This window comes from Bufo bufo, chromosome 8, assembly GCF_905171765.1.
Source record: "Bufo bufo chromosome 8, aBufBuf1.1, whole genome shotgun sequence".
Classification (NCBI taxonomy): Eukaryota; Metazoa; Chordata; class Amphibia; order Anura; family Bufonidae; genus Bufo; species Bufo bufo.
In genome coordinates, this window is record NC_053396.1 from 1,869,169 (window position 1) to 1,890,752 (window position 21,584).

The 21,584-nt window shown below is 49.6% G+C and overlaps 1 long non-coding RNA gene and 1 other non-coding gene across 2 annotated transcripts in view; one reads left to right on the forward strand and one right to left on the reverse strand.

Moving 5' to 3' along the window:
• Window positions 1-3,735: 3,735 nt before the first annotated feature.
• LOC120978297 lies at window positions 3,736-3,863 on the reverse strand. Its single transcript, XR_005774056.1, has one exon. It is a non-coding gene; the product is annotated as a U6atac minor spliceosomal RNA (small nuclear RNA).
• A 276-nt stretch (window positions 3,864-4,139) lies between these two features.
• Window positions 4,140-21,584, forward strand: part of LOC120977459 — a 50,808-nt gene continuing 33,363 nt past the window's right edge. Inside the window, exon 1 of the long non-coding RNA XR_005773903.1 lies at window positions 4,140-4,201. This is a non-coding gene — a long non-coding RNA (uncharacterized LOC120977459). The remainder of the gene's footprint in view (window positions 4,202-21,584) is intronic.

Sequence of the window (21,584 nt, forward strand, 5' to 3'; positions counted from 1 at the left end):
AGGAGATCCCTCTGACTACAGACCCAACCACCACCACCACCAATGGAAAACCCACCTCTGACTACAGACATTCCCCAATGGAGGACCCACTGCAAACTACAGACCCGCCCCCCCCCCCCCCCATGGATGACCCACCTCGGAATACAGACCACCCTCCCCCCAATGGAGAACCCACCTCTGAATACAGACCACCCTCCCCCCAATGGAGAATCCACCTCTGAATACAGACCACCCTTCCCCCAATGGAGAACTCACCTCTGACTACAGACCTCCAATAGAGGACCCACCTCTGACTACAGACCCCACCAATGGAGGACCCACTTCTGCCTACAGACCCCCCCCAATGGAGGACCCACCGCTAACTAAAGACCCCCCCCCCCCCCCCCCTATTGGATGACCCACCTCGGAATACAGATCATCCTCCCCCAATGGAGGACCCACCTCTGAATACAGACCACCCTTCCGCCAATGGAGGACACACCTCTGAATACAGACCCCCTCCCCCAATGGAGAGCTCACCTCTGACTACAGACCCCCAAAAGAGGAACCACCTCTGACTACAGACCCCCCCAATGGAGGAGACACCTCTGACTACAGCCCCCCAATAGAGGAACCACCTCCGACTACAGACCCCCCCAATGGAGGAGACACCTCTGACTACAGCCCCCCTATAGAGGACCCACCTCTGACTACAGACCCCCCAATGGAGGAGACACCTCTGACTACAGCCCCCCCCAATGGAGAACCCACCTCTGACTACAGCCCCCCCCCATGGAGACCCCACCTCTGACTACAGACCACCCTCCCCCCAATGGTGGACCTACCTCTGACTACAGCCCCCCCCCCCCCCCATGGAGGACCCACCTCTGATTACAGCCCCCCAATAGAGGAACCACCTCTGACTACAGACCCCCCCAATGGAGGAGACACCTCTGACTTCAGCCCCCCCCCCCAATGGAGAACCCACCTCTGACTACAGCCACCCAATAGAGGACCCAACTCTGACTACAGCCCCCCCCCATGAAGACCCAACCTTTGACTACAGACCACCCTCCCCCCAATGGAGGACCCACCTCTGACTACACCCCCCCCCCCATGGAGGACCCACCTCTGATTACAGGCCACCAATAGAGGATCCACCTCTGACTACAGACCCTCAATGGAGGAGACCCCTCTGACTACAAACCCAACCCCCCCCCCCCCACCACCAATGGAAAACCCACCACTGAATACAGACATTCCCCAATGGAGGACCCACTTCTGCCTACAGACCCCCCACCCCCCCCAATAGATGACCCACCTCAGAATACAGACCACCCTCCCCCCAATGGAGAACTCACCTCTGTCTACAGACCCCCAATAGAGGACCCACCTCTGACTACAGACCCCCCCAATGGAGGAGACACCTCTGACTACAGACCCCCAATAGAGGACCCACCTCTGACTACAGACCCCCAATAGAGGACCCACCTCTGACTACAGACCCCCAATAGAGGACCTACCTCTGACTACAGACCCTCAATGGAGGAGACCCCTCTGACTACAGACCCAACCACCACCACCAATGGAAAACCCACCTCTGAATACAGACATTCCCCAATGGAGGACCCACCGCTAGCTACAGACCTGCCCCCCCCCCCATGGATGACCCACCTCGGAATAAGGACCACCCTCCCCCCAATGGAGAACCCACCTCTGAATACAGACCACCCTCCCCCCAATGGAGAACCCACTTCTGAATACAGACCACCCTTCCCCAATGGAGAACTCACCTCTGACTACAGACCCCCAATAGAGGACCCACCTCTGACTACAGACCCCACCAATGGAGGACCCACTTCTGCCTACAGACCCCCCCCCCCCAATGGAGGACCCAACGCTAACTACAGACCCCCCCCCCCATTGGATGACCCACCTCGGAATACAGATCACCCTCCCCCCAATGGAGGACCCACCTCTGAATACAGACCACCCTTCCCCCAATGGAGGACACACCTCTGAATACAGACCCCCTCCCCCCAATGGAGAGCTCACCTCTGACTACAGACCCCCAATAGAGGAACACCTCTGACTACAGACCCCCCCAATGGAGGAGACACCTCTGACTACAGCGCCCCAATAGAGGAACCACCTCTGACTACAGACCCCCCCAATGGAGGAGACACCTCTGACTACAGCCCCCCTATAGAGGACCCACCTCTGACTACAGACCCCCCCCCCCTTCCCAATGGAGGAGACACCTCTGACTTCAGCCCCCCCCCCCCAATGGAGAACCCACCTCTGACTACAGCCACTTAATAGAGGACCCACCTCTGACTACAGCACCCCCCCCCCCCCCCCCAATGGAGAACCCACCTTTGACTACAGACCACCCTCCCCCCAATGGAGGACCCACCTCTGACTACAGCCCCCCCCCCCATGGAGGACCCACCTCTGATTACAGGCCACCAATAGAGGATCCACCTCTGACTACAGACCCAACCCCCCCCCCCCCCACCACCAATGGAAAACCCACTACTGAATACAGACATTCTCTAATGGAGGACCCACTTCTGCCTACAGACCCCCCACCCCCCCATGGAGGACCCACCTCTAACTACAGACCCCCCCCCCCCCCCCGCAATAGATGACCCACCTCGGAATACAGACCACCCTCCCCCCAATGGAGAACTCACCTCTGACTACAGACCCCCAATAGAGGACCCACCTCTGACTACAGACCCCCCCAATGGAGGAGACACCTCTGACTACAGACCCCCAATAGAGGACCCACCTCTGACTACAGACCCCCAATAGAGGACCCACCTCTGACTACAGACCCCCAATAGAGGACCCACCTCTGACTACAGACCCTCAATGGAGGAGACCCCTCTGACTACAGACCCTCAATGGAGGAGACCCCTCTGACTACAGACCCCCAATAGAGGACCCACCTCTGACTACAGACCCCCAATAGAGGACCCACCTCTGACTACAGACCCTCAATGGAGGAGACCCCTCTGACTACAGACCCAACCACCACCACCAATGGAAAACCCACCTCTGACTACAGACCCCACCAATGGAGGAGACACCTCTGACTACAGACCCCCAATAGAGGACCCACCTCTGACTACAGATCCCTAATAGAGGACTTACCTCTGACTACAAACCCCCAATAGACGACCTACCTCTGACTACTGACCCCACCAATGGAGGAGACAACTCTGACTACAGACCCCCAATAGTGGACCCACCACTGACTACAGACCCCCCCAATGGAGGAAAAACCTCTGACTACAAACCCTCAATGGAGGACCCACCTCTGACTACAGACCCTCAATGGAGGACCCACCTCTGACTACAAACCCTCAATGGAGGAGAACCCTCTGACTACAGACCCAACCTCCCCCCAATGGAAACCCCACCTCTGAATACAGCCCCCCCCCCCCCCCCCCCCATGGAGGAGACACCTCTGACTACAGACCCTCAATGGAGGACCCACTTCTGCCTACAGACCCCCCCCCCCCCCCCCCCAATGGAGGACCCACCTCAGAATACAGCCTCCCCCCCAACCCCACGGAGGACCCACCTTTGACTACAGCCTCCCACAAAGGTTGGTTTCCCCTCTAAGAAGACGCCCCCAGGAGCTCCTGGCAAACAATCATCTTTCAGGAGCTGGTTGGAAAATAAAAGCAGCGACCCTGCCCCCTATCATGTACTCTGCCCTCAGATCTGTGGGTATTCCTCTGCCCCCAAAAAAACTGGTTAGAGATGCCACGAGGTAAGTGGCAATGCCTTAACCGTATGTGTGTTGTGAAGGCCGAGGGCCTCTTCCATCCTTGTCAAGGGGAGTGCTAACCTTCTCTCCTTTCATACAACACGCAGCAATGGGAGGCGTCCCAGGTATTTATGGCTCCAGAGAGACCAGAACTGTAACATTAAGGCGACTCCACAGCTTCCTGTCTCTGATAGATCTTCATTGGACTATCGCTCTCATCCTTATTTCCCTGACTGCACCCAAAGAGTGCGCTAATTAAGGGCTGAAATTGCTAAAACTAAACCAAAAGAGCATAAATTACATATGCATAAAACCGACCAATAGAAATACATGGGCGTGGCTTTCGAATAATCCTCTTACCCGGACGTTATTATCTGCGCGTCATTTCAGAGAGCGCTGTAATAACCTCAGGATGCGACACACAGGCCGCGTGATTAAGGGGTTGTCTCTTCTATTACCCAAAGGAAAAATAATTATTCCCCATATTGTGACTGGCAGAATGGAGATTACTGCGCCGAGTGCGCCCTCGTGTGAATAACAGCGGTATGACGGCAGCGGTATGACTGCATCTATGACGGCATCTATGACGTCAGCAGGCCCGACCTCTAGTGGCCATCAGAGGCAGTGCAGCCAGAGAGGAGGCCCTACGGCCTGTCAGCTCAGCAGGAGAACTACAAATCCCAGCACTGTCATTATCTGGGATCGGACAGATTCAGAGTGTGCTTGGCGTGCACGCTGACCTGCATTCCCTGGACTTTGTGTGGCTGTCATGGCCCATAAACAGGTAGGAACTAGTGTTAGGGACCACTCCATAGAGGCGACCTTGACGTGGTGAGTGGCTTATTACGCTTTGGCCAAAATGTACACCAATGTCTCATCCAGCATGGAGGTAGGGCAGAATGCTGGTTGCAGAGTTTGTATATATCACATTTGTATTTCGCCATAGTGATGTGCACCTACATACAGGTTGTGCTGATCCAATTCCCCACATTTTTTCTCGGACAGATTCATATCAGGGTTAAACGCTGCCTGCATCAGCCCTGCAGTGTGACCCCAAAAACTGCGCAATAATACCACATGAGCGCCTTAGGACTGTCTGAGGAAGAAACGCTTCATGTTAGTATCTGATAGAAAACACTACAGCCAGGCTGATAACAGAGAGCAATAGACTGTATTCTCCTGTCCTACAGTCATCCTCTCCCCTGAAATGTCTGACAACAGGGGGCAATAGATTGTATTCTCCTGTCCTACAGTCATCCTCTCCCCTGAAATGTCTGATAACAGAGAGCAATAGACTGTATTCTCCTGTCCTACAGTCATCCTCTCCCCTGAAATGGCTGACAACAGGGGGCAATAGACTGTATTCTCCTGTCCTACAGTCATCCTCTCCCCTGAAATGTCTGATAACAGAGAGCAATAGACTGTATTCTCCTGTCCTACAGTCATCCTCTCCCCTGAAATGTCTGACAACAGGGGGCAATAGATTGTATTCTCCTGTCCTACAGTCATCCTCTCCCCTGAAATGGCTGATAACAGGGGGCAATAGATTGTATTCTCCTGTCCTACAGTCATCCTCTCCCCTGAAATGGCTGATAACAGGGGGCAATAGACTGTATTCTCCTGTCCTACAGTCATCCTCTCCCCTGAAATGGCTGATAACAGGGAGCAATAGACTGTATTCTCCTGTCCTACAGTCATCCTCTCCCCTGAAATGGCTGATAACAGAGAGCAATAGACTGTATTCTCCTGTCCTACAGTCATCCTCTCCCCTGAAATGGCTGATAACAGGGGGCAATAGACTGTATTCTCCTGTCCTACAGTCATCCTCTCCTCTGAAATGGCTGATAACAGGGAGCAATAGATTGTATTCTCCTGTCCTACAGTCATCCTCTCCCCTGAAATGGCTGATAACAGGGGGCAATAGACTGTATTCTCCTGTCCTACAGTCATCCTCTCCTCTGAAATGGCTGATAACAGGGAGCAATAGACTGTATTCTCCTGTCCTACAGTCATCCTCTCCTCTGAAATGTCTGATAACAGGGAGCAATAGACTGTATTCTCCTGTCCTACAGTCATCCTCTCCTCTGAAATGGCTGATAACAGGGAGCAATAGACTGTATTCTCCTGTCCTACAGTCATCCTCTCCTCTGAAATGGCTGATAACAGGGGGCAATAGACTGTATTCTCCTGTCCTACAGTCATCCTCTCCTCTGAAATGTCTGATAACAGGGGGCAATAGACTGTATTCTCCTGTCCTACAGTCATCCTCTCCTCTGAAATGGCTGATAACAGGGGGCAATAGACTGTATTCTCCTGTCCTACAGTCATCCTCTCCCCTGAAATGGCTGATAACAGGGAGCAATAGACTGTATTCTCCTGTCCTACAGTCATCCTCTCTCCTGAAATGGCTGATAACAGGGGGCAATAGATTGTATTCTCCTGTCCTACAGTCATCCTCTCCCCTGAAATGGCTGATAACAGGAGGCAATAGACTGTATTCTCCTGTCCTACAGTCATCCTCTCCCCTGAAATGGCTGATAACAGGGGGCAATAGACTGTATTCTCCTGTCCTACAGTCATCCTCTCCCCTGAAATGGCTGATAACAGGGGGCAATAGACTGTATTCTCCTGTCCTACAGTCATCCTCTCCCCTGAAATGGCTGATAACAGGGAGCAATAGACTGTATTCTCCTGTACTACAGTCATCCTCTCCCCTGAAATGGCTGATAACAGGGGGCAATAGACTGTATTCTCCTGTCCTACAGTCATCCTCTCCCCTGAAATGGCTGATAACAGGGGGCAATAGACTGTATTCTCCTGTCCTACAGTCATCCTCTCCCCTGAAATGGCTGATAACAGGGGGCAATAGACTGTATTCTCCTGTCCTACAGTCATCGTCTCCCCTGAAATGTCTGATAACAGGGGGCAATAGATTGTATTCTCCTGTCCTACAGTCATCCTCTCCCCTGAAATGTCTGATAACAGAGAGCAATAGACTGTATTCTCCTGTCCTACAGTCATCCTCTCCCCTGAAATGTCTGATAACAGAGAGCAATAGACTGTATTCTCCTGTCCTACAGTCATCCTCTCCCCTGAAATGGCTGATAGCAGGGGGCAATAGACTATATTCTCCTGTCCTACAGTCATCCTCTCCCCTGAAATGGCTGATAACAGGGAGCAATAGACTGTATTCTCCTGTCCTACAGTCATCCTCTCCCCTGAAATGGCTGATAACAGGGAGCAATAGATTGTATTCTCCAGTCCTACAGTCATCCTCTCCTCTGAAATGGCTGATAACAGGGGGCAATAGACTGTATTCTCCTGTCCTACAGTCATCCTCTCCCCCTGAAATGGCTGATAACAGGGGCAATAGACTGTATTCTCCTGTCCTACAGTCATCCTCTCCCCTGAAATGGCTGATAACAGGGGGCAATAGACTGTATTCTCCTGTCCTACAGTCATCCTCTCCCCTGAAATGGCTGATAACAGGGGGCAATAGACTGTATTCTCCTGTCCTACAGTCATCCTCTCCCCTGAAATGACTGATAACAGGAGGTAATAGACTGTATTCTCCTGTCCTACAGTCATCCTCTCCCCTGAAATGGCTGATAACAGGGGGCAATAGACTGTATTCTCCTGTCCTACAGTCATCCTCTCCCCTGAAATGGCTGATAACAGGGGGCAATAGACTGTATTCTCCTGTCCTACAGTCATCCTCTCACCTGAAATGGCTGATAACAGGGGCAATAGATTGTATTCTCCTGTCCTACAGTCATCATCTCCCCTGAAATGGCTGATAACAGAGAGCAATAGACTGTATTCTCCTGTCCTACAGTCATCCTCTCCCCTTAAATGGCTGATAACAGGAGGCAATAGACTGTATTCTCCTGTCCTACAGTCATCCTCTCCCCTGAAATGGCTGATAACAGGGGTAATAGATTGTATTCTCCTGTCCTACAGTCATCCTCTCCCCTGAAATGGCTGATAACAGGGGGCAATAGACTGTATTCTCCTGTCCTACAGTCATCCTCTCCCCTGAAATGGCTGATAACAGGGGGCAATAGACTGTATTCTCCTGTCCTACAGTCATCCTCCCCCCTGAAATGGCTGATAACAGGGAGCAATAGATTGTATTCTCCTGTCCTACAGTCATCCTCTCCCCTGAAATGACTGATAACAGGGGGCAATAGACTGTATTCTCCTGTCCTACAGTCATCATCTCCCCTGAAATGGCTGATAACAGGGAGCAATAGACTGTATTCTCCTGTCCTACAGTCATCCTCTCCCCTGAAATTGCTGATAACAGGGGGCAATAGACTGTATTCTCCTGTCCTACAGTCATCCTCTCCCCTGAAATGGCTGATAACAGGGGGCAATAGACTGTATTCTCCTGTCCTACAGTCATCCTCTCCCCTGAAATGGCTGATAACAGGGGGCAATAGACTGTATTCTCCTGTCCTACAGTCATCCTCTCCCCTGAAATGGCTGATAACAGGGGGCAATAGACTGTATTGTCCTGTCCTACAGTCATCCTCTCCTCTGAAATGGCTGATAACAGGGGGCAATAGACTGTATTCTCCTGTCCTACAGTCATCCTCTCCCCTGAAATGGCTGATAACAGGAGGCAATAGACTGTATTCTCCTGTCCTACAGTCATCCTCTCCCCTGAAATGGCTGATAACAGGGGGCAATAGATTGTATTCTCCTGTCCTACAGTCATCCTCTCCCCTGAAATGGCTGATAACAGGGGGCAATAGACTGTATTCTCCTGTCCTACAGTCATCCTCTCCCCTGAAATGGCTGATAACAGGGGGCAATAGACTGTATTCTCCTGTCCTACAGTCATCCTCTCACCTGAAATGGCTGATAACAGGGGGCAATAGACTGTATTGTCCTGTCCTACAGTCATCCTCTCTCCTGAAATGGCTGATAACAGGGAGCAATAGACTGTATTCTCCTGTCTTACAGTCATCCTCTCCCCTGAAATGGCTGATAACAGGGGGCAATAGACTGTATTCTCCTGTCCTACAGTCATCCTCTCCCCTGAAATGGCTGATAACAGAGGGCAATAGACTGTATTCTCCTGTCCTACAGTCATCCTCTCCCCTGAAATGGCTGATAACAGGGGGCAATAGACTGTATTCTCCTGTCCTACAGCCATCCTCTCCCCTGAAATGGCTGATAACAGGGGGCAATAGACTGTATTCTCCTGTCCTACAGTCATCATCTCCCCTGAAATGGCTGATAACAGGGGGCAATAGACTGTATTCTCCTGTCCTACAGTCATCCTCTCCCCTGAAATGGCTGATAACAGGGGGCAATAGACTGTATTCTCCTGTCCTACAGTCATCCTCTCCCCTGAAATGGCTGATAACAGGGGGCAATAGACTGTATTCTCCTGTCCTACAGTCATCCTCTCCCCTGAAATGGCTGATAACAGGAGGCAATAGACTGTATTCTCCTGTCCTACAGTCATCCTCCCCCCTGAAATGGCTGATAACAGGGGGCAATAGACTGTATTCTCCTGTCCTACAGTCATCATCTCCCCTGAAATGGCTGATAACAGGGAGCAATAGACTGTATTCTCCTGTCCTACAGTCATCCTCTCCCCTGAAATGGCTGATAACAGGGGGCAATAGACTGTATTCTCCTGTCCTACAGTCATCCTCTCCCCTGAAATGTCTGATAACAGGGGGCAATAGATTGTATTCTCCTGTCCTACAGTCATCCTCTCCCCTGAAATGGCTGATAACAGGGAGCAATAGACTGTATTCTCCTGTCCTACAGTCATCCTCTCCCCTGAAATGGCTGATAACAGGGGGCAATAGACTGTATTCTCCTGTCCTACAGTCATCCTCTCCCCTGAAATGGCTGATAACAGGAGGCAATAGATTGTATTCTCCTGTCCTACAGTCATCCTCTCCCCTGAAATGGCTGATAACAGGGAGCAATAGACTGTATTCTCCTGTCCTACAGTCATCCTCTCCCCTGAAATGGCTGATAACAGGGGGCAATAGACTGTATTCTCCTGTCCTACAGTCATCCTCTCCCCTGAAATGTCTGATAACAGGGGGCAATAGACTGTATTCTCCTGTCCTACAGTCATCCTCTCCCCTGAAATGTCTGATAACAGGGGGCAATAGATTGTATTCTCCTGTCCTACAGTCATCCTCTCCCCTGAAATGGCTGATAACAGGGGGCAATAGACTGTATTCTCCTGTCCTACAGTCATCCTCTCCCCTGAAATGGCTGATAACAGGGGGCAGTAGATTGTATTCTCCTGTCCTACAGTCATCCTCTCCCCTGAAATGGCTGATAACAGGGGGCAATAGACTGTATTCTCCTGTCCTACAGTCATCCTCTCCTCTGAAATGGCTGATAACAGGGAGCAATAGACTGTATTCTCCTGTCCTACAGTCATCCTCTCCCTGAAATGGCTGATAACAGGGGGCAATAGACTGTATTCTCCTGTCCTACAGTCATCCTCTCCCCTGAAATGTCTGATAACAGGGAGCAATATACTGTATTCTCCTGTCCTACAGTCATCCTCTCCCCTGAAATGGCTGATAACAGGGGGCAATAGATTGTATTCTCCTGTCCTACAGTCATCCTCTCCCCTGAAATGGCTGATAACAGGGGCAATAGACTGTATTCTCCTGTCCTACAGTCATCCTCTCCCCTGAAATGGCTGATAACAGGGAGCAATAGACTGTATTCTCCTGTCCTACAGTCATCCTCTCCCCTGAAATGGCTGATAACAGGGGGCAATAGATTGTATTCTCCTGTCCTACAGTCATCCTCTCCCCTGAAATGGCTGATAACAGGAGGCAATAGATTGTATTCTCCTGTCCTACAGTCATCCTCTCCCCTGAAATGGCTGATAACAGGAGGCAATAGATTGTATTCTCCTGTCCTACAGTCATCCTCTCCCCTGAAATGGCTGATAACAGGGAGCAATAGATTGTATTCTCCTGTCCTACAGTCATCCTCTCCCCTGAAATGGCTGATAACAGGGGGCAATAGATTGTATTCTCCTGTCCTACAGTCATCTTCTCCCCTGAAATGGCTGATAACAGAGAGCAAAACATTGTATTCTCCTGTCCTACAGTCATCCTCCCCCCTGAAATAGCTGATAACATGGGGCAATAGACTGTATTCTCCTGTCCTACAGTCATCCTCTCCCCTGAAATGGCTGATAACAGGGGGCAATAGATTGTATTCTCCTGTCCTACAGTCATCCTCTCCCCTGAAATGGCTGATAACAGGGGGCAATAGACTGTATTCTCCTGTCCTACAGTCATCCTCTCCCCTGAAATGGCTGATAACAGGGGGCAATAGACTGTATTCTCCTGTCCTACAGTCATCCTCTCTCCTGAAATGGCTGATAACAGGGGGCAATAGACTGTATTCTCCTGTCCTACAGTCATCCTCCCCCCTGAAATGGCTGATAACAGGAGGCAATAGATTGTATTCTCCTGTCCTACAGTCATCCTCTCCCCTGAAATGGCTGATAACAGGGAGCAATAGATTGTATTCTCCTGTCCTACAGTCATCCTCTCCCCTGAAATGGCTGATAACAGGGGGCAATAGACTGTATTCTCCTGTCCTACAGTCATCCTCTCCCCTGAAATGGCTGATAACAGGGGGCAATAGACTGTATTCTCCTGTCCTACAGTCATCCTCTCCCCTGAAATGGCTGATAACAGGAGGCAATAGACTGTATTCTCCTGTCCTACAGTCATCCTCTCCCCTGAAATGGCTGATAACAGGGAGCAATAGATTGTATTCTCCTGTCCTACAGTCATCCTCCCCCCTGAAATAGCTGATAACAGGGGGCAATAGACTGTATTCTCCTGTCCTACAGTCATCCTCTCCCCTGAAATGGTTGATAACAGGGGGCAATAGACTGTATTCTCCTGTCCTACAGTCATCCTCTCCCCTGAAATGGCTGATAACAGGGGGCAATAGATTGTATTCTCCTGTCCTACAGTCATCCTCTCCCCTGAAATGGCTGATAACAGGGGGCAATAGACTGTATTCTCCTGTCCTACAGTCATCCTCTCCCCTGAAATGGCTGATAACAGGGGGCAATAGACTGTATTCTCCTGTCCTACAGTCATCCTCTCTCCTGAAATGGCTGATAACAGGGGGCAATAGACTGTATTCTCCTGTCCTACAGTCATCCTCTCCCCTGAAATGGCTGATAACAGGAGGCAATAGATTGTATTCTCCTGTCCTACAGTCATCCTCTCCCCTGAAATGGCTGATAACAGGGAGCAATAGATTGTATTCTCCTGTCCTACAGTCATCCTCTCCCCTGAAATGGCTGATAACAGGGGGCAATAGATTGTATTCTCCTGTCCTACAGTCATCCTCTCCCCTGAAATGGCTGATAACAGGGGGCAATAGACTGTATTCTCCTGTCCTACAGTCATCCTCTCCCCTGAAATGGCTGATAACAGGGAGCAATAGACTGTATTCTCCTGTCCTACAGTCATCCTCTCCCCTGAAATGGCTGATAACAGGGGGCAATAGACTGTATTCTCCTGTCCTACAGTCATCCTCTCCCCTGAAATGGCTAATAACAGGGGGCAATAGACTGTATTCTCCTGTCCTACAGTCATCCTCTCCCCTGAAATGGCTGATAACAGGGGGCAATAGACTGTATTCTCCTGTCCTACAGTCATCCTCTCCCCTGAAATGGCTGATAACAGAGAGCAAAACATTGTATTCTCCTGTCCTACAGTCATCCTCCCCCCTGAAATAGCTGATAACAGGGAGCAATAGACTGTATTCTCCTGTCCTACAGTCATCGTCTCCCCTGAAATGGCTGATAACAGGGGGCAATAGATTGTATTCTCCTGTCCTACAGTCATCCTCTCCCCTGAAATGGCTGATAACAGGGGGCAATAGACTGTATTCTCCTGTCCTACAGTCATCCTCTCCCCTGAAATGGCTGATAACAGGGGGCAATAGACTGTATTCTCCTGTCCTACAGTCATCCTCTTCCCTGAAATGGCTGATAACAGGGAGCAATAGACTGTATTCTCCTGTCCTACAGTCATCCTCCCCCCTGAAATGGCTGATAACAGGGGGCAATAGATTGTATTCTCCTGTCCTACAGTCATCCTCCCCCCTGAAATAGCTGATAACAGGGGGCAATAGACTGTATTCTCCTGTCCTACAGTCATCCTCTCCCCTGAAATGGCTGATAACAGGGGGCAATAGATTGTATTCTCCTGTCCTACAGTCATCCTCTCCCCTGAAATGGCTGATAACAGGGGGGCAATAGACTGTATTCCTCCTGTCCTACAGTCATCCTCTCCCCTGAAATGTCTAATAACAGGGGGGCAATAGACTGTATTCTCCTGTCCTACAGTCATCCTCTCCCCTGAAATGGCTGATAACAGAGAGGCAAAACATTGTATTCCTCCTGTCCTACAGTCACCTCCCCCCTGAAATAGCTGATAACAGGGAGCAATAGACTGTATTCTCCTGTCCTACAGTCATCCTCTCCCTGAAATGGCTGATAACAGGGAGCAATAGACTGTATTCTCCTGTCCTACAGTCATCCTCTCCTCTGAAATGGCTGATAACAGGGAGCAATAGATTGTATTCTCCTGTCCTACAGTCATCCTCTCCCCTGAAATGGCTGATAACAGGAGGCAATAGACTGTATTCTCCTGTCCTACAGTCATCCTCTCCCCTGAAATGGCTGATAACAGAGGGCAATAGACTGTATTCTCCTGTCCTACAGTCATCCTCTCCCCTGAAATGGCTGATAACAGGGGGCAATAGACTGTATTCTCCTGTCCTACAGTCATCCTCTCCCCTGAAATGGCTGATAACAGGGGGCAATAGACTGTATTCTCCTGTCCTACAGTCATCCTGTCCCCTGAAATGGCTGATAACAGGGGGCAATAGATTGTATTCTCCTGTCCTACAGTCATCCTCCCCCCTGAAATGGCTGATAACAGGGGGCAATAGACTGTATTCTCCTGTCCTACAGTCATCCTCTCCCCTGAAATGGCTGATAACAGAGAGCAATAGACTGTATTCTCCTGTCCTACAGTCATCCTCTCCCCTGAAATGGCTGATAACAGAGAGCAATAGACTGTATTCTCCTGTCCTACAGTCATCCTCTCCCCTGAAATGGCTGATAACAGGGGGCAATAGACTGTATTCTCCTGTCCTACAGTCATCCTCTCCCCTGAAATGGCTGATAACAGGGGGCAATAGACTGCATTCTCCTGTCCTACAGTCATCCTCTCCCCTGAAATGGCTGATAACAGGGAGCAATAGACTGTATTCTCCTGTGCTACAGTCATCCTCACCCCTGAAATGGTTGATAACAGGGGGCAATAGACTGTATTCTCCTGTCCTACAGTCATCCTCTCCCCTGAAATGGCTGATAACAGGGGGCAATAGACTGTATTCTCCTGTCCTACAGTCATCCTCTCCTCTGAAATGGCTGATAACAGGGGGCAATAGACTGTATTCTCCTGTCCTACATTCATCCTCTCCCCTGAAATGGTTGATAACAGGGGGCAATAGACTGTATTCTCCTGTCCTACAGTCATCCTCTCCCCTGAAATGTCTGATAACAGGGAGCAATAGACTGTATTCTCCTGTCCTACAGTCATCCTCTCCCCTGAAATGGCTGATAACAGGGAGCAATAGACTGTATTCTCCTGTCCTACAGTCATCCTCTCCCCTGAAATGGCTGATAACAGGGGGCAATAGACTGTATTCTCCTGTACTACAGTCATCCTCTACCCTGAAATGTCTGATAACAGGGGGCAATAGACTATATTCTCCTGTACTACAGTCATCCTCTCTCCTGAAATGGCTGATAACAGGGAGCAATAGACTGTATTCTCCTGTCCTACAGTCATCCTCTCCCCTGAAATGGTTGATAACAGGGGGCAATAGACTGTATTCTCCTGTCCTACAGTCATCCTCTCCCCTGAAATGTCTGATAACAGGGAGCAATAGACTGTATTCTCCTGTCCTACAGTCATCCTCTCCCCTGAAATGGCTGATAACAGGGGGCAATAGACTGTATTCTCCTGTCCTACAGTCGTCCTCTCTCCTGAAATGGCTGATAACAGGGGGCAATAGACTGTATTCTCCTGTGCTACAGTCATCCTCTCCCCTGAAATGGCTAATAACAGAGAGCAAAACATTGTATTCTCCTGTCCTACAGTCATCCTCCCCCCTGAAATAGCTGATAACAGGGAGCAATAGACTGTATTCTCCTGTGCTACAGTCATCCTCTCCCCTGAAATGGCTGATAACAGAGAGCAAAACATTGTATTCTCCTGTCCTACAGTCATCCTCTCCCCTGAAATGGCTGATAACAGGGGGTAATAGACTGTATTCTCCTGTCCTACAGTCATCCTCTCCCCTGAAATGGCTGATAACAGGGGGCAATAGATTGTATTCTCCTGTCCTACAGTCATCCTCTCCCCTGAAATGGCTGATAACAGGGAGCAATAGACTGTATTCTCCTGTCCTACAGTCATCCTCTCCCCTGAAATGTCTGATAACAGGGGGCAATAGACTGTATTCTCCTGTCCTACAGTCATCCTCTCCCCTGAAATGTCTGATAACAGGGGGCAATAGACTGTATTCTCCTGTCCTACAGTCATCCTCTCCCCTGAAATGGCTGATAACAGGTGGCAATAGATTGTATTCTCCTGTCCTACAGTCATCCTCTCCCCTGAAATGGCTGATAACAGGGGGCAATAGACTGTATTCTCCTGTCCTACAGTCATCCTCTTCCCTGAAATGGCTGATAACAGAGAGCAATAGACTGTATTCTCCTGTACTACAGTCATCCTCTCCCCTGAAATGTCTGATAACAGGGGGCAATAGACTGTATTCTCCTGTCCTACAGTCATCCTCTCCCCTGAAATGGCTGATAACAGGGGAAATAGACTGTATTCTCCTGTCCTACAGTCATCCTCTCCCCTGAAATGGCTGATAACAGGAGGCAATAGACTGTATTCTCCTGTCCTACAGTCATCCTCTCCCCTGAAATGGCTGATAACAGGGGGCAATAGACTGTATTCTCCTGTCCTACAGTTATCCTCTCCCCTGAAATGGCTGATAACAGGGGGCAATAGACTGTATTCTCCTGCCTTACAGTCATCCTCTCCCCTGAAATGGCTGATAATAGGAGGCAATAGACTGTATTCTTCTGTCCTACAGTCATCCTCTCCCCTGCAATGGCTGATAACAGGGGGCAATAGACTGTATTCTCCTGTCCTACAGTCATCCTCTCCCCTGAAATGGCTGATAACAGGGGGCAATAGACTGTATTCTCCTGTCCTACAGTCGTCCTCTCCTCTGAAATGGCTGATAACAGGGGGCAGTAGATTGTATTCTCCTGTCCTACAGTCATCCTCTCCTCTGAAATGGCTGATAACAGGGAGCAATAGACTGTATTCTCCTGTCCTACAGTCATCCTCTCCCCTGAAATGGCTGATAACAGGGGGCAATAGACTGTATTCTCCTGTCCTACAGTCATCCTCTCCCCTGAAATGGCTGATAACAGGGGGCAATAGACTGTATTCTCCTGTCCTACAGTCATCCTCTCCCCTGAAATGGCTGATAACAGGGGGCAATAGACTGTATTCTCCTGTCCTACAGTCATCCTCTCCCCTGAAATGGCTGATAACAGGGGGCAATAGACTGTATTCTCCTGTCCTACAGTCGTCCTCTCCCCTGAAATGTCTGATAACAGGGGGCAATAGACCGTATTCTCCTGTCCTACAGTCATCCTCTCCTCTGAAATGGCTGATAACAGGGAGCAATAGACTGTATTCTCCTGTCCTACAGTCATCCTCCCCCCTGAAATAGCTGATAACAGAGAGCAATAGACTGTATTCTCCTGTCCTACAGTCATCCTCTCCCCTGAAATGGCTGATAACAGGGGGCAATAGACTGTATTCTCCTGTCCTACAGTCATCCTCTCTCCTGAAATGGCTGATAACAGGGGGCAATAGACTGTATTCTCCTGTCCTACAGTCATCCTCTCCCCTGAAATGGCTGATAACAGGGGGCAATAGATTGTATTCTCCTGTCCTACAGTCATCGTCTCCCCTGAAATGGCTGATAACAGGGAGCAATAGACTGTATTCTCCTGTCCTACAGTCATCCTCTCCTCTGAAATGGCTGATAACAGGGAGCAATAGACTGTATTCTCCTGTCCTACAGTCATCCTCTCCCCTGAAATGTCTGATAACAGGGGGCAATAGACTGTATTCTCCTGCCCTACAGTCATCCTCTCCCCTGAAATGGCTGATAACAGGGGGCAATAGACTGTATTCTCCTGTCCTACAGTCATCCTCTCCCCTGATATGGCTGATAACAGGGGGCAATAGACTGTATTCTCCTGTCCTACAGTCATCCTCCCCCTGAAATAGCTGATAACAGGGAGCAATAGACTGTATTCTCCTGTCCTACAGTCATCCTCTCCCCTGAAATGGCTGATAACAGGGGGCAATAGACTGTATTCTCCTGTCCTACAGTCATCCTCTCCCCTGAAATGGCTGATAACAGGGGGCAATAGACTGTATTGTCCTGTCCTACAGTCATCCTCTCTCCTGAAATGGCTGATAACAGGGGGCAATAGACTGTATTCTCCTGTCCTACAGTCATCCTCTCCCCTGAAATGGCTGATAACAGGAGGCAATAGATTGTATTCTCCTGTCCTACAGTCATCCTCTCCCCTGAAATGGCTGATAACAGAAGGCAATAGATTGTATTCTCCTGTCCTACAGTCATCCTCTCTCCTGAAATGGCTGATAACAGGGGGCAATAGACTGTATTCTCCTGTCCTACAGTCATCCTCTCCCCTGAAATGGCTGATAACAGGAGGCAATAGACTGTATTCTCCTGTCCTACAGTCATCCTCCCCCTGAAATGGCTGATAACAGGGGGCAATAGACTGTATTCTCCTGTCCTACAGTCATCCTCTCCCCTGAAATGGCTGATAACAGGGGGCAATAGATTGTATTCTCCTGTCCTACAGTCATCGTCTCCCCTGAAATGGCTGATAACAGGGGGCAATAGACAGTATTCTCCTGTCCTACAGTCATCCTCTCCCCTGAAATGGCTGATAACAGGGGGCAATAGACTGTATTCTCCTGTCCTACAGTCATCCTCTTCCCTGAAATGGCTGATAACAGAGAGCAATAGACTGTATTCTCCTGTACTACAGTCATCCTCTCCCCTGAAATGTCTGATAACAGGGGGCAATAGACTGTATTCTCCTGTCCTACAGTCATCCTCTCCCCTGAAATGGCTGATAACAGGGGAAATAGACTGTATCCTCCTGTCCTACAGTCATCCTCCCCCCTGAAATGGCTGATAACAGGGGGCAATAGACTGTATTCTCCTGCCCTACAGTCATCCTCTCCCCTGAAATGGCTGATAACAGGAGGCAATAGACTGTATTCTCCTGTCCTACAGTCATCCTCTCCCCTGAAATGGCTGATAACAGGGGGCAATAGACTGTATTCTCCTGTCCTACAGTTATCCTCTCCCCTGAAATGGCTGATAACAGGGGGCAATAGACTGTATTCTCCTGCCTTACAGTCATCCTCTCCCCTGAAATGGCTGATAACAGGAGGCAATAGACTGTATTCTCCTGTCCTACAGTCATCCTCTCCCCTGCAATGGCTGATAACAGGGGGCAATAGACTGTATTCTCCTGTCCTACAGTCATCCTCTCCCCTGAAATGGCTGATAACAGGGGGCAATAGACTGTATTCTCCTGTCCTACAGTCGTCCTCTCCTCTGAAATGGCTGATAACAGGGGGCAGTAGATTGTATTCTCCTGTCCTACAGTCATCCTCTCCTCTGAAATGGCTGATAACAGGGAGCAATAGACTGTATTCTCCTGTCCTACAGTCATCCTCTCCCCTGAAATGGCTGATAACAGGGGGCAATAGATTGTATTCTCCTGTCCTACAGTCATCGTCTCCCCTGAAATGGCTGATAACAGGGGGCAATAGACTGTATTCTCCTGTCCTACAGTCATCCTCTCCCCTGAAATGGCTGATAACAGGGGGCAATAGACTGTATTCTCCTGTCCTACAGTCATCCTCTCCCCTGAAATGGCTGATAACAGGGAGCAATAGACTGTATTCTCCTGTCCTACAGTCATCCTCTCCCCTGAAATGTCTGATAACAGGGAGCAATAGACTGGATTCTCCTGTCCTACAGTCATCCTCTCCCCTGAAATGGCTGATAACAGGGGGCAATAGACTGTATTCTCCTGTCCTACAGTCATCCTCTCCCCTGAAATGACTGATAACAGGGGGCAATAGACTGTATTCTCCTGTCCTACAGTCATCCTCTCCCCTGAAATGGCTGATAACAGGGGGCAATAGACTGTATTCTCCTGTCCTACAGTCATCCTCTCCTCTGAAATGGCTGATAACAGGGAGCAATAGACTGTATTCTCCTGTCCTACAGTCATCCTCTCCCCTGAAATGGCTGATAACAGGGGGCAATAGACTGTATTCTCCTGTCCTACAGTCATCCTCTCCCCTGAAATGGCTGATAACAGGGGGCAATAGACTGTATTCTCCTGTCCTACAGTCATCCTCTCCCCTGAAATGGCTGATAACAGGGGGCAATAGACTGTATTCTCCTGTCTACAGTCATCCTCTCCCCTGAAATGGCTGATAACAGGGGGCAATAGACTGTATTCTCCTGTCCTACAGTCATCCTCTCCTCTGAAATGGCTGATAACAGGGGGCAATAGACTGTATTCTCCTGTCCTACAGTCATCCTCCCCCCTGAAATGGCTGATAACAGGGGGCAATATACTGTATTCTCCTGTCCTACAGTCATCCTCTCCCCTGAAATGGCTGATAACAGGGGGCAATAGACTGTATTCTCCTGTCCTACAGTCATCCTCTCTCCTGAAATGGCTGATAACAGGGGGCAATAGACTGTATTCTCCTGTCCTACAGTCATCCTCTCCCCTGAAATGGCTGATAACAGGGGGCAATAGAGTGTATTCTCCTGTCCTACAGTCATCGTCTCCCCTGAAATGGCTGATAACAGGGGGCAATAGACAGTATTCTCCTGTCCTACAGTCATCCTCTCCCCTGAAATGGCTGATAACAGGGGGCAATAGACTGTATTCTCCTGTCCTACAGTCATCCTCTCCCCTGAAATGGCTGATAACAGGGGGCAATAGACTGTATTCTCCTGTCCTACAGTCATCCTCTCCCCTGAAAGGGCTGATAACAGGAGGCAATAGACTGTATTCTCCAGTCCTACAGTCATCATCTACCCTGAAATGGCTGATAACAGGGGGCAATAGACAGTATTCTCCTGTCCTACAGTCATCCTCTCCCCTGAAATGGCTGATAACAGGGAGCAATAGACTGTATTCTCCTGTCCTACAGTCATCCTCTCCCCTGATATGGCTGATAACAGGGGGCAATAGACTGTATTCTCCTGTCCTACAGTCATCCTCCCCCTGAAATAGCTGATAACAGGGAGCAATAGACTGTATTCTCCTGTCCTACAGTCATCCTCTCCCCTGAAATGGCTGATAACAGGGGGCAATAGACTGTATTCTCCTGTCCTACAGTCATCCTCTCCCCTGAAATGGCTGATAACAGGGGGCAATAGACTGTATTCTCCTGTCCTACAGTCATCCTCTCCCCTGAAATGGCTGATAACAGGGGGCAATAGACTGTATTCTCCTGTCCTACAGTCATCCTCTCCTCTGAAATGGCTGATAACAGGGGGCAATAGACTGTATTCTCCTGTCCTACAGTCATCCTCCCCCCTGAAATGGCTGATAACAGGGGGCAATAGACTGTATTCTCCTGTCCTACAGTCATCCTCTCCCCTGAAATGGCTGATAACAGGGGGCAATAGACTGTATTCTCCTGTCCTACAGTCATCCTCTCCTCTGAAATGGCTGATAACAGGAGGCAATAGACTGTATTCTCCTATCCTACAGTCATCCTCCCCCTGAAATGGCTGATAACAGGGAGCAATAGACTGTATTCTCCTGTCCTACAGTCATCCTCTCCCCTGAAATGACTGATAACAGGGGGCAATAGACTGTATTCTCCTGTCCTACAGTCATCCTCTCCCCTGAAATGGCTGATAACAGGGAGCAATAGACTGTATTCTCCTGTCCTACAGTCATCCTCTCCCCTGAAATGGCTGATAACAGGGGACAATAGACTGTATTCTCCTGTCCTACAGTCATCCTCTCCCCTGAAATGGCCGATAACAGGGGCAATAGACTGTATTCTCCTGTCCTACAGTCATCCTCTCCCCTGAAATGGCCGATAACAGGGGCAATAGACTGTATTCTCCTGTCCTACAGTCATCCTCTCCGCTGAAATGGGTGATAACAGGGAGCAATAGACTGTATTCTCCTGTCCTACAGTCATCCTCTCCCCTGAAATGGCTGATAACAGGGGGCAATAGACTGTATTCTCCTGTCCTACAGTCATCCTCTCCCCTGAAATGGCTGATAACAGGGGGCAATAGACTGTATTCTCCTGTCCTACAGTCATCCTCTCCCCTGAAATGGCTGATAACAGGGGACAATAGACTGTATTCTCCTGTCCTACAGTCATCCTCTCCCCTGAAATGGCCGATAACAGGGGCAATAGACTGTATTCTCCTGTCCTACAGTCATCCTCTCCCCTGAAATGGCTGATAACAGGGGGCAATAGACTGTATTCTCCTGTCCTACAGTCATCCTCTCCTCTGAAATGGCTGATAACAGGAGGCAATAGACTGTATTCTCCTATCCTACAGTCATCCTCCCCCT